At 36.7% G+C, this 12,054-nt stretch overlaps 1 long non-coding RNA gene across 1 annotated transcript; it reads right to left on the reverse strand.

The window, feature by feature from the left end:
• Nucleotides 1–5,209: 5,209 nt before the first annotated feature.
• Nucleotides 5,210–8,948, reverse strand: LOC148842694 (uncharacterized). The gene is made up of 4 exons (XR_016103760.1): nt 8,811–8,948; nt 8,655–8,710; nt 5,626–5,667; nt 5,210–5,538 (listed from the first exon to the last, which is right to left on the reverse strand). It is a non-coding gene; the product is annotated as an uncharacterized LOC148842694 (long non-coding RNA).
• Between the last annotated feature and the right edge of the window lie 3,106 nt (nt 8,949–12,054).

Raw genomic sequence — 12,054 nt, forward strand, 5'->3', positions numbered from 1 at the left:
ATGTGAGGCGCTATATATGAAGAGCAGATATGGTCTCTAACAGATGGGTGGGCGGTGAGTGGGCTTGCTTATCCAATAAGGCGATAATCCACATTTCTTGTGTGACTGACTTGGCAATTAATAAGACCAGAAGATTATGCCACTTCCACTCAAACTTTTGAATGACAAAGGCTTCTTTCCTAGAGGAGTCGGTGGGTTTAAGTATCTAGCCATTTTCTTCAGCTCTAGAGACTAATGTAATATGCTTGTGGTGGTTATATAATTGATCAACATACAAGGATGGTTAGTGGCTTTTATTATTTATATATTATAATATATAATCGGGAAAATCTGGCCTTGGCCCATGTCCAGCCCAGATGCCATCTTGATGGGAAAAATTTTGGCTGTTTAAGAGCTCTATGACATGTTACGCCATTTAGTTACTTGTTTGCCTATTTGGATAAAAACAATATTAGTTGCAAATACTCTTTTACCCCCACGGTAACGTGTTAGGCACAAGAAGCTCCCAAACAGCCCACACTATTTTTTCCAAACAACCAGAGGTTCTCCCTTTTTGATGAGTCCAAACAGGCTTTACCAAAAAATTGTAGATGCAATCAAATCCAGACAACTGTCTTGTAGTCACAACTCACAAGCTCATATTCAAACCACTTTTTCTATCACATGATTTTTGTACAGGGTTAAAACCGTAAATCATGGCCTTCAAAGCATTAGCCAATAGCCATGGAGAGAGTTCACATCTCCGCCCCATAAGGGGCCGCCCGCAATGCCCCACAATACATCCCCACTGTGTATTGGAAACATCTCCCGATAATGATATCATCAGGACTGGTATTATCACGGGATATGTTCTCAATAAACGGCGGGGATGTCTTGTATGGGGCGGCCCCTTGGGGCAGAAATGTGATCACCCATGGAGATGTCACTTCATCTAATTCAAGGTGGGGCCACAAAACATTATATTGAGGGTTTTGATTTTGTGGTTTTAGTGCAGCACTAAAAGTCTAAAATCCTTGGTAGCAAAAGTAGTTTGGATAGAACTTAACCCTCCATTGCAATTTTTTATAAGGGCACTTGAGTCTGGATTAGTTGCACTTGTTGGGAGATCACATCTGCACCCCACAGAGGACACCCCATGAAATGCCTCACATGCACATCTAAGAGTGCACTGGGAACATCTCCTAAAGTTGTGGAGATGTTCCATTTGCATGGTTGAGATATGCTGTGTGGCGTTTGTAGGACACATATGTGAATTTACTTGATGGCAATCTTATGTGCGGTTTAAGTAATAATGATACCCCACATCAGCCATGCACATGAAATGAGAGATTGAAATAATTGTGAGATTGATTTGCTCCTTACAGAGACCCTCACAGCAACCTCACAACACATTCAGTCATGCATTGGGAATATCTCCTGTACTGGGGAAATGTTCTCATTGCACGGCCGTGATGTGCTGTGAGGATGGTGTGAGAAGTGCTCTATGAGGAGCAAATCCGAATTCAATAGTTGCCGGAGCCGGGGGCATATTTCATTAGATGACTGACGTGGGACATTATTATTGGTTAAACAACCCCTAATCTATCCATCAAAATCCAGCTAAAATTTGGACCCTAATCACTCGATGCATGGCTGTATTCCTTGATGAAGAAATGAAGAGAGGACAAGAGAAAGAAATGAATGCAGCCAATTTGAGTGGATTCTTTATTTAATTTTTCTGTTTAATAACATTGCTAGTAGCTGTGGGAATAGTATTTTTCCAAATACTAATACTGCTACATTGGAAATGGCTCAACCTGCAAATGTAGGAGGAGTAAAACTTGACATCAGTTTACTGCTCTGTATCACCTTCCTGCTGTTCTCTGGCGACCTTGGTTAATTTCTCTTCCTTGTCCAACATTGACACCCGTAAGTTTTGATTCAATTTTTTTTCCCAATCCTATTCTATCTTCAATCATTTTCATGGTTGTCAATTTCATTAAACCTTTTCAACATATTCAGTTACAACCAGTTGTACTAGTTTTTTAGTGATTGGATGATTTATTGGAATCCGATATTTAAAGTAATGGAGGTTCAACTATGATACTGCAACAACTTATAACCAATCTACTGGTAACATACAAGTGATAACCAATCAAAAACAACATGGTCCCCAAGAAGTTGTGTCGAATTAGTCGAATGTTCTTGCTAAAATATTCAATTCGAATGCTTGATAACATGAAACAAGCTATGATCTGTGTTGAACTCCATCCTGACAGGAGAAAGAAACTTCACCTCTCATTAAAAAATTGATTCTGTTAGATAGTAAAGATGAGCAAAAAGAACCTAAATGTTCTAGGTTGTCTGTCACCTGCACAAGGGTGCAAAGCTAGAGAAAGCAAATTTGAAGGTGGGAGTTGAAGAACATTTCCTTCTGTCCATATTCTTTTTTGTTTATCTTGAGTAAGGTTTTAAAAACTGACTTGAAAATGGAACTACTGTAGACACCGGTTTTCAAGTTAACAGTTTGATCGATTGGGTCAAAGGATTTAGATGGTTTGATTAGATTGGAATATTAGGACAAACTCTTTTAGTATATGTTTGGCATCGATGTTACAGATACAATATAGTTTTTTCAGAAAATGGTGCTGTTGATGTATGGGTTGGAAGCACCGTTTTCTTAGAAAATGGTATCTTTTTTTGTTTGGAAATGTTGCTACCAAAAGGACATTTCATGGAGGAACAACAACACTTTCTGTTTGGTAACAGTGCTCTGTATCTATTTTCAGCACTGATACCCATTATAGGAAGCCCATCACTGCCACACCATATTCTCGTTGGCAGCAATGGGCACCAATTTGAGAAAACGTCAAATTCAGTGTTGCTCCAAACCACACTTTCTCGACTTTCAAGGTGTGGCCTGGAGCACTGTTTTTTATGGAAAAACGGTTCCAAACATATAGACGTTTCCTGGAGCACCATTTTTTCCGATATGGCACTGATGTGTCACTGTTTTCTGGAGCAACGGCATCAATGCCAAACAGACACTTAGTCTTTTATGAGGAAAGAGAGGCATATGTAGACCTGTAGTTGCCAGTTGAGGAAAAGAAAGAAAGAAAGAAAGAAATGAAGAAAAGAAGGAAAGAAGGAAGGCAAAGAAGGAAGAAAGAAAAGAAAAAAAGGAAGGAAAGAAAGAAGAAGAGGATCTGACATTCACCGGCAATGACAATAGCGATGGCAGCAGCAACAGAAACGCAACGGCAACCATTCAGATCTCTCTACTGAGATCTGAGAACTAAGAAGTGAGATCTCAGATCTTATTCCTATCCGGTCTCTCCAATCTTTACTTTTCTGTCATCTCTCTCTGGGATCTCAGTGATCTCAGATTTGAGATCATTTTGTCTCAGTCCCTCCCATCCCCCAATATCGTCTGCTTCCTTATTAAATTGCGATCTACAGCCCAGGTCAAACAAGGTCAACGGTTCAACTGTCCAAGTCAGCGGTTCTCTGACCAAGTCAACAATTTTTGGCCCAAGACCAGGTTAAGAATGAAACAGAACCGATTGCCTGAATGATTCTCAAGCCAAACAGTCCGATCTTCCAGGTCAAACGATGGTTCAGGCTTCAGAAACACTGATCTTAAGGTTTTTTAGCCCTTACAATGTATAACAAATCACTTCTTTAACTGGCGCAATTGATAGTCTTTCGTGCATGACCAAACTATCTTACTCTACTGTAAACTCCAAACTAACCATTTAGTTACAGAAGTAGCAAATCAGAAAATCATTATTCAGTTGGGAATTTTCCTTAAGGTTATGTTTGATTTGAAGGAAAAAGTAGGGAAAGGAAGGAAAAAAAGTAGAAAAACCTATTCACGATTTGTAAAAGTTTCCCTACATTTCCTTTCCTTTCCCTACCTTTTCCTTCAAACCAAACACAGCCTAAAAGTTCCGATCTTCCTTCTAGCCTATCTCCATTTCAAACTGAGCAACGAAAGTTAATACTATCATTTTCTTTGGTAATCCAACCCAAAAATTAAAGAAAAAGAATATTGAAGAGTTGTATCTTGTATGCAACCTTCATCGTCGACAAGGAATCATCACATAACAATTAACAAGCCTTGGTTGTTCAGCAGCCTTGAGAGAACCAGAACCCCCATTAGCAGTACTTGGCGATAAAATATCAACTCTTTCTGTTGATCACGTCACACCGAGACCGAGTAAACGCTTCTTTTGAGTGCCATACCCAATGGAAAGGAGGCATTGCTCCTAAACGGCCGTTGTTGAAGGGCAAGCAGCAGTGCTGTGATACTATCTACTAATTACTTAGACGGTAAACCGAGGTTTTTAAAAACGAACCGGTTTCCAGTTAAGCAGTTCAACCGTCCGGGTTGAACAGTTCGGTCTGTGACATCATAAATAAATTAAAAAATATAAAACATATGTTCAATTTTGGGAACCACCTGACCTTTCAGTCCTTTGAACCTGAAAGTATAAGATTCACAAAAAATTACAAAACTTTTGAGTTCCCAAATTGGTGGTTCCCAAGGAAAACTTCTGGGAATCACCAATTTCGAGCCTGACACTCTATTGGGAACCCAAAAGCTTTGCATTGTTTTTGAATTTTATACCTTCACTCTCGAAGGACTGAAGGTCGAATGGTTCTTACAAACTGCAGATAGAACATGCATGGGAGAATAGTGGGCAGAAAATATAACATCACCGCCAGTTGCAAAATCATCGGCCGCTGGACCTATTACTGCCGCAACCCACAACTGTTGCTATTAGATCTGTTGTAAAATCAATGCTGTCCGCCGTAGACAAAGCTCACCACAACTGTGTCACCGTCGGACGCCATAGGTGTTTGATTGGATGTGATGGATGAGAAGAGGTAAGGGGTTAGAACGAAAATGGGATCGTTCTAACCCTAAACGTAAGAGATGGGATAGAGGATATGGAGTCATTTTGTTTTTTGTTTTTTTTTTTTTATTTTATTTAAATCAGTGAAAATAAAAATAATAACCCGCAAACCGCTGCCCGAATTAAACGGTTTAACGGTTCGACCGCCCAAGTCAGCGGTTTTCTGACTTTTTCAACAGGTTTTGAGCTGAGCGGTTACCAGTTTTTCCGATCCAACCGTCCGGTCCGGTTTTAAAAATCATGCGGTAAACCAAACAATTACAATAAAAGCCAAAGAGGAGAATGAAAACCTAAAAGGAAATCACACGGAATACTAACAACCACCAATATGTATTTCATAAATTCATCATCTTTTTTTCAAAGAAACAACCACATGCATGCATGCATGACAGACAACATTGAAACGAGTATGGAAATGCATCCACACGGAAATCAGAAAAACATCTCAGATAAGTTGACTTAATCCCATGCTCCAAAGGACGAGTTTTATCAAATGACCCATATGACATCGTCTCTACTCACTCTAGTTCCCAACGATTCTATTGACTATTGTCAATACTCATTTCTTCCCACTTTTCTTGAGGCCTGTACCTCCGAACGTACCCTTCTGGGATGCCTTCGCCCTCAGCTCCCTCAGTGCCTGCCCACCATCCAGACCAAAATTAACTTTTATGTCTTCTATTCACATTTTTATAACATATGAATAACATTTATTACTCAGTCTCACCTTTTCCTCGTCTTTCTTCTTCTGAATATTTGCCATATCAACCTGCAGGGAAAAAGTTTTTCTAGTTCAATATATTAGAAGAGCTGGTCTCATAGGCTACTGATAAAAGTATCTAGAGTTCTAGCCAACACAAAAAGTAAGATCGAGACCGATCTTCCATCTTTTAAGGGTGGTGCGGTAAAGATTTATAATAGTAAAAACATAATAATCAACCGCTGTAGGCTGGATTTCATTTTTCTTTTCCTGCAAAACTCATTGCACTTTGCATTACTAGATAGAAGATCATGCAATGAAAGCATAAGAGCTAACTTTTGTCCATCTAAAGGGCACGTTGATTTGTTGCTTCTGACTAGTTAAAAACCTGAACATAATATAATAACCAGTGTTGCATGGACACAGTAGGAAATTAGAATCTGACAATAATCTGGGCATCCGACTCTGTGACATAAGGATTCAAGGACAGGTCTATAGAATAGCATGAAACTATTAAAAGATTCTTTTTTGAATTTTAACATTACATATATACCTAGAGAATATGGTTTTAAATTTTTTGTTGCTTAAATAATGCTTCATAGGAAAACTTACATTCATTATGTACATATATCCCTACCTTTTCTTTCAAACCAAAAACAGGCTAAAGGATGCATGCAGCATGGCCATGAAGGGTTCTACAAAAGGAAAATCAAGCACTGATTTAAAATGCCATAAACCATGGCTTTTAGGAGTGCTCAAAGTTCATACTCAAACAAACGGGAAAAAAACTAGTATTTAAACTTGAAAACTTGTGAAGGATTGGGAAATTGGTAATCTTTATTAATGGCAACAAAATGGAATATTAAATTCTCGAAACTAACCCCATTCAGATAAGAGGCATAACTCCATCTATACTAGTTTTCAACTAGAAATAAAGGAAGCGTGCAAAATGCAAGATGGCCATAAAAGGTTCTGAAAAAAAAAACGAAAACAATGAATTGATTTTAAATGCCATAAATCATGTTTATTGGAAATTTCAAACTCAAACAAATAGGGAAAAACTTGTATTCAATCTTGGTGATTTGTGAAAAATCAAAAATCTTCATCAATGGCAACAGCTAACAGAGTGGAAGATGAAGTAATGAAGTTACTACTAATCATTAGTTTTCAAAGCGCCAAGGGGAGGCTAGGTTGCCTAGGCGATGAATTTCCTTTTGAACAAATACCATGAATTCTAGGGCAATTCCCTAGATTTCATATCAAGCGGCAACCACTTTCAGTAATAATTGTCTATAACCTTCATAAAAAATGTATACAGTACATTTAAAACATAGAAAATCAACATATTCATGGAAAAAATGGAATAAAGAAAAGAAATTTCAGAAAATAGAGGGGCTGAGCCTCTATTTTTGTCCTAGGAAAAGAAGAAAAGAAAGGATGAAGGTTTTGAGTTCTCCCATGCTTATTAGTTCAGGTTTTGAAGCCTTGGAGGGTTCAAGACAACAAACAAATTGATTGAACCCTAACAAATAAGAAAATAATAAAAAGTATTTTTAACACAAAAAAGAGCATAAAAGTATATAATAGCACCATGTACAAAATACCTTGGTGATTAAGTGAGGCGACCCTCCATGGGTACCTTGTTTTTTGGGTGTCACCTTGACAACTTTGCTAATAATTGATATGGGGTTTGAGCTTTGTTACTGAACAGAAAGTTACAAAATGAAAATTTCCAAGGACTAAAAGGTTAGGAGGGATTGAACTTTCATGCAACTGGGAGTGACAAATATCCAAGGTGGCGAATCCTATCATAGGCCTTAAGAAATGGATCATTCAAAATGGACTATTCCAGATCTTAAGGATAGTCAGGAATTAAACCACTTTATGTCCTGCGCTTTTGAAATTCATACATGTAACATGGAATTTCATTAATTACATCTTCTCAAGATATCTTCATTCATATGCTGCATTCTGAAATCCCAAAGGCATGAAATCCCTTTATGATGTCTGAATCTAGTAGCTAGGAGGGTCCTTATTTTTGGGGAGAGTTAATGAACTGATAAGCTAAAACGTTCCTCAAAACCTTGGTTTTCCCCTTATTGTAGCAGCTTATCAGGAATAGTGACAACCAATACCCAAGGGACAAGTCATAGATGAACTGGAAAAGAAAAGAACCCACGGTTTTGTTTCAAAGAACACCTTAACCAACCAGCCCTCAACGGACTGTCAAAGCACTTCCACTGCAGTCTGGGTTAGAGGATACCAACAAAAGTACAGACAACAACTGGTAGATATCCCAGGTTCTAGCTTTTTGAATAACAGAATATCGTGTCAGGACAGGATCATTACTACATCCTACATATACCACTATTTATAGAACTCTAAAACTTCATTAGTTTCAGTCTCAGAACCCCGAAAAGATATTAACAAAATATATCTTCCATAAGTATCCAATTTCTGTTCTGAAGTGTTGATAAGGGAAGCTGTACAGCGTGTTCAGTAATCTACAAACGGGTTCGAAAGAAACCCCAAACATGAGGAATAAAGGGTGAACCTTGAAAGGCTCGAAATTAAACCGATGAACACGATATATTATAATCCCAACAGCACTTGTAAGCAGATATGTAATAAAAGCTATATCTCTATGCCAAAAGATGGTAATGAGATATCTTCTAAAAGTATCCGATTTCTGTTTAAGTGTTGATAAGGACAACTATACACCGTGTTAAGTAATCTACAAACTGGTCCGAGAGAAACCCCAAACATGAGGAATAAAGGTTGAACCTTGAAAGACTCGAAATCAAACCGATCGACACGATATGCTCATAAATCCCAACAGCAGTTGTAACCAGATGTCTAATAAAAGCCCTATCTCTATGCCAACTTACCAATAAAGAAATAAAAACAATACTACGCAGAGGTCATAAACATTTGATTCATTGAAAAGGTAAAAGGAGAACAAAACTTCAAAGCCTAAGATGATGAATATATGATATGATGCATAGGACGAACAGATCGAGAGCCCCCGAAAGGCGAAAGAAGCAGAGCGGAGATACCTCGTCATATTCTTTCTTATCAGCCTTTGGTTGCTTCAAAGGCTTCGCTTTTCCACCTACAAGATGAAACAGACATCTAATTTTAGTTTCACGAAACCAATCCAACGAGGAATCTCACTATCTCTCTACTTGGTAGGAAGAGCAGGAGAGGGTTACCTTGCTTGGACGACATGGTTGCTTGGTTTGTTTGGCTTGGTCGTGCAAGAGTCGATCGCCAATGGCCGAAGCCCGACCGCAGACAACCACTACTCTCTCCCTCCCTTCCTCTCTGAAGTCTGGTATGATGATATGGGCGGTCAATTATTGTGCCCTTAGGACTATATATAGACAGTGAGTCGCGACTCACGACTCGCTAACTCGTGGGCGTGGGAAAAGAGAGATGTGTTAGGCCCAGAGGGATCGGGTTCGCCTATTTCCTTAGACGAGTTGTCTAGAAAAGGGTTACCCCCCCGCCCCCGGAAAGTAACGACAAAGAGGATTAGGAATGATATGAATATTCCACGCTGGATCCACGTGTTTCCCATTTCACTTACGAGGTAAAAGTTTTTTTTTTTTTTTTTTTGCGAAATTGTCTAAAACTCGGCATTTCTCTTAAGCCGTGTTTAACATCTATGTGGTTTTTTGAGAAAATAGCGCCACATCAGAAAAAGTGTTTCAAAAAAATACCTCTTATTTGGTATAATTTTTCAGAAAAATAATTGCTCCGGATTACGTCTTGAAATTTGAAAAAGTGTGATATGAAGAAATATCAAATTTTCTCAGAAAACAGCATATTGCTACCATTCGTACAATGATGTTGCATCATATAGGGCATTGGATAATGTAAATCAATGCTGAAAACAGTTATACAGCATTGGTACCAAATAAAATCAGTGCCGTTTTTCCATAAAAGAGCCTATGTGGCAATTCCGATGCCAAACAAAAAAAAAGTCATTTTCTTAGAAAATGGTGTAATAGATTTTCATGCATATAGAACCGTCTCTGAAGCAACGACATTAATGCCAAAGACCTAGTTAAATTCACCGTAACTTTTGAGAGTATGGAGAATCCTATGCCAATGATTTCTTGTTTTCTAAAAACTCACAATTGTTGTTTATTGACAAAAGTTGCCATATCAGCATAAATATAACTTTTATGACCAAATTGCCCCTATGTTAGTCTTATTAAACATATTTTTATGCTGCCCTAATCTTTATTCAATACACCTTTGTTCTAATTGACATGAGTGACATATGATAGAAATGGATGTTGGGTTCTATAGAACCATGTGTGTTGTTCTTAATGATAGATATTTTCTTGATCTTGGTTCTTGTTGCATTTGAAATTAAAAGGGATAAAGTGACATTTGTGCTATGCAATTAGATATGGAGCATCAAATGAGTTTGGTTTTGAATCAAAAAGTGTTTTTTTTTTTTTTATTTGAAGCTCCCTTCTTATTTAAATATATAAAATGGTTAGATTTTTTTTGGCCAAAATATTTGAGATATATTTTTGTTGTTTTTTTATCAAAGTTTTGCTTTATTTTCCATTTACAACTGAATAAAGGGTAAAACAATAATCTACCAACATCCGTTAGTCTATTTAACGTTTTAGTCTAAAACTCACCTTCCGTTAAGATTTCCATTAGATGACTATTTGTGACCATTAACAAAAGTTGTCCATGTAAGCATTTAAGTTATTTATATAACCAAACTACCCTAAATGGCTAATCAAGCTTATTAAATATGTTTATGACAAAATTACCCCAAACTTGGTACTGGGTCCACACTAGGCATGCAAATTTTAGAGTTGGGCTTGGGCCTAATACTTCAAGCTTGTCCTAGGCCTAGCGTATTTAATAAGGTTGACTGACCATTTAAGGTTAATTTTGTTATAAAAATAATTAACAAGGGTGCTTGACCATTTTAGGGGTAGTTTAGTCATATAAAATACTTAAATGCTTACATGGATATATTTTATTAATGATCACTGATGGTCATCTAACAGAAATCTTAACAGAATGTGAGTTTTAAACAATAAAACTCAATGACTGGGGGTTCTGTGATTGTTTTGAAAAGTCATTGAGAATTTAAGAGAAATGTAAAATAGTCGTGGTGAGTTTTAGATAATATCCCTTTTTATTCAGATTTTTGAAAATTTGACTGATTTCATAAGGTAAATGCAAAACCCACCCATTATGGGGTCAATGATAATTATCACTTGATCTTTTATTTGCCACAAAGACCACTTCTACTATAGATTAGTGATAATTATGAATTTTCATTTTGGGATAAATATCCCCTTAAATTTCACTTTACCATAGATACCTCTTGTGTTAGAGTTTCATTAATTAACTTTGAAAAAGATTTTCACTATGTTTAAAAGCTTTTAAATCCCCAAATCACCCTTTATTATTATTTTTTGAATGATTTATGATTTGATTAGTATTCTAAATATAATAATGAAGTCCTCTTGATTGCTCCAATAGATCATTATAGATTGTTGGATTGATACAATATTCAAATAAAATAGTAAAGGTTTTTCCTAATATATATAAATTTAAGGTTTTATTCGGTTTCCTTAATTTACTAGAGTAAAGAGTAGATAATTTTTATATTTTAAATTAAAGAGAAACATGTTAGTAAAAGGAAATAGGAATTTAAAGAAGCTTTTTTTTCTACATCAAAGAAATAATTCTTGTTATTTTAGTTGGTTCAATTAGGAGCGAAAATGAAGGTATTTTTTTGGTTAATTAGGGTTTAAGAGAAAATGTTGAGAAAAACAAAATAAAGAAAGTTTAACAATTCAACGCATTCTGTCATCAAAATATGGTCAGGGGGTATTTTTGTAAAATGAAAATCCAGGGGGTCTTTGATGCAAATGAAGGTTTATGGGGCAATTGTCATTGTTTCATTGACCCCTAGTAGAGGGTGATCTTTGTCGTAAATGTTTAGAGGGGTAATTGTCACTGGCCCCTAGTAGGGTGAGATCTTTGTCACAAATGAAAGTTTAGGGGGGATAATTGTCACTAACCCCATAGTACGAGAGGGGGTCTTTATAATTTACCCTTCTCATAATTGTGAAAAAAGATTATTTGTTTTTGTAATTTGATACTTCTCAACCAGAATTATTCGTGGGCCGATAGCTCAATGGGCTGTCCAGGCTGTTCTTTATCGGAATTGGACAAAATTTTAGACATGTGGGTTTATACTCGAGCTCGAGACATGTATTAGTTTTATATAATATAGACGGGATGTGCATATATGCAAATAAATATTAATCATAAATGATATATGGTATTTAGATTTAATTCTTATGAACTGCATGGGACCCGAGACAAGTATTTGCTTTATATAGTATAGATTTACTAGACCTCTTATATAATATTATATATTCTAAACTGGATTTGGGCTTGCAAAAC

This window comes from Nelumbo lutea, chromosome 8 (assembly GCF_056320005.1).
Source record: "Nelumbo lutea isolate HS-2025 chromosome 8, American lotus-T2T, whole genome shotgun sequence".
Classification (NCBI taxonomy): Eukaryota; Viridiplantae; Streptophyta; class Magnoliopsida; order Proteales; family Nelumbonaceae; genus Nelumbo; species Nelumbo lutea.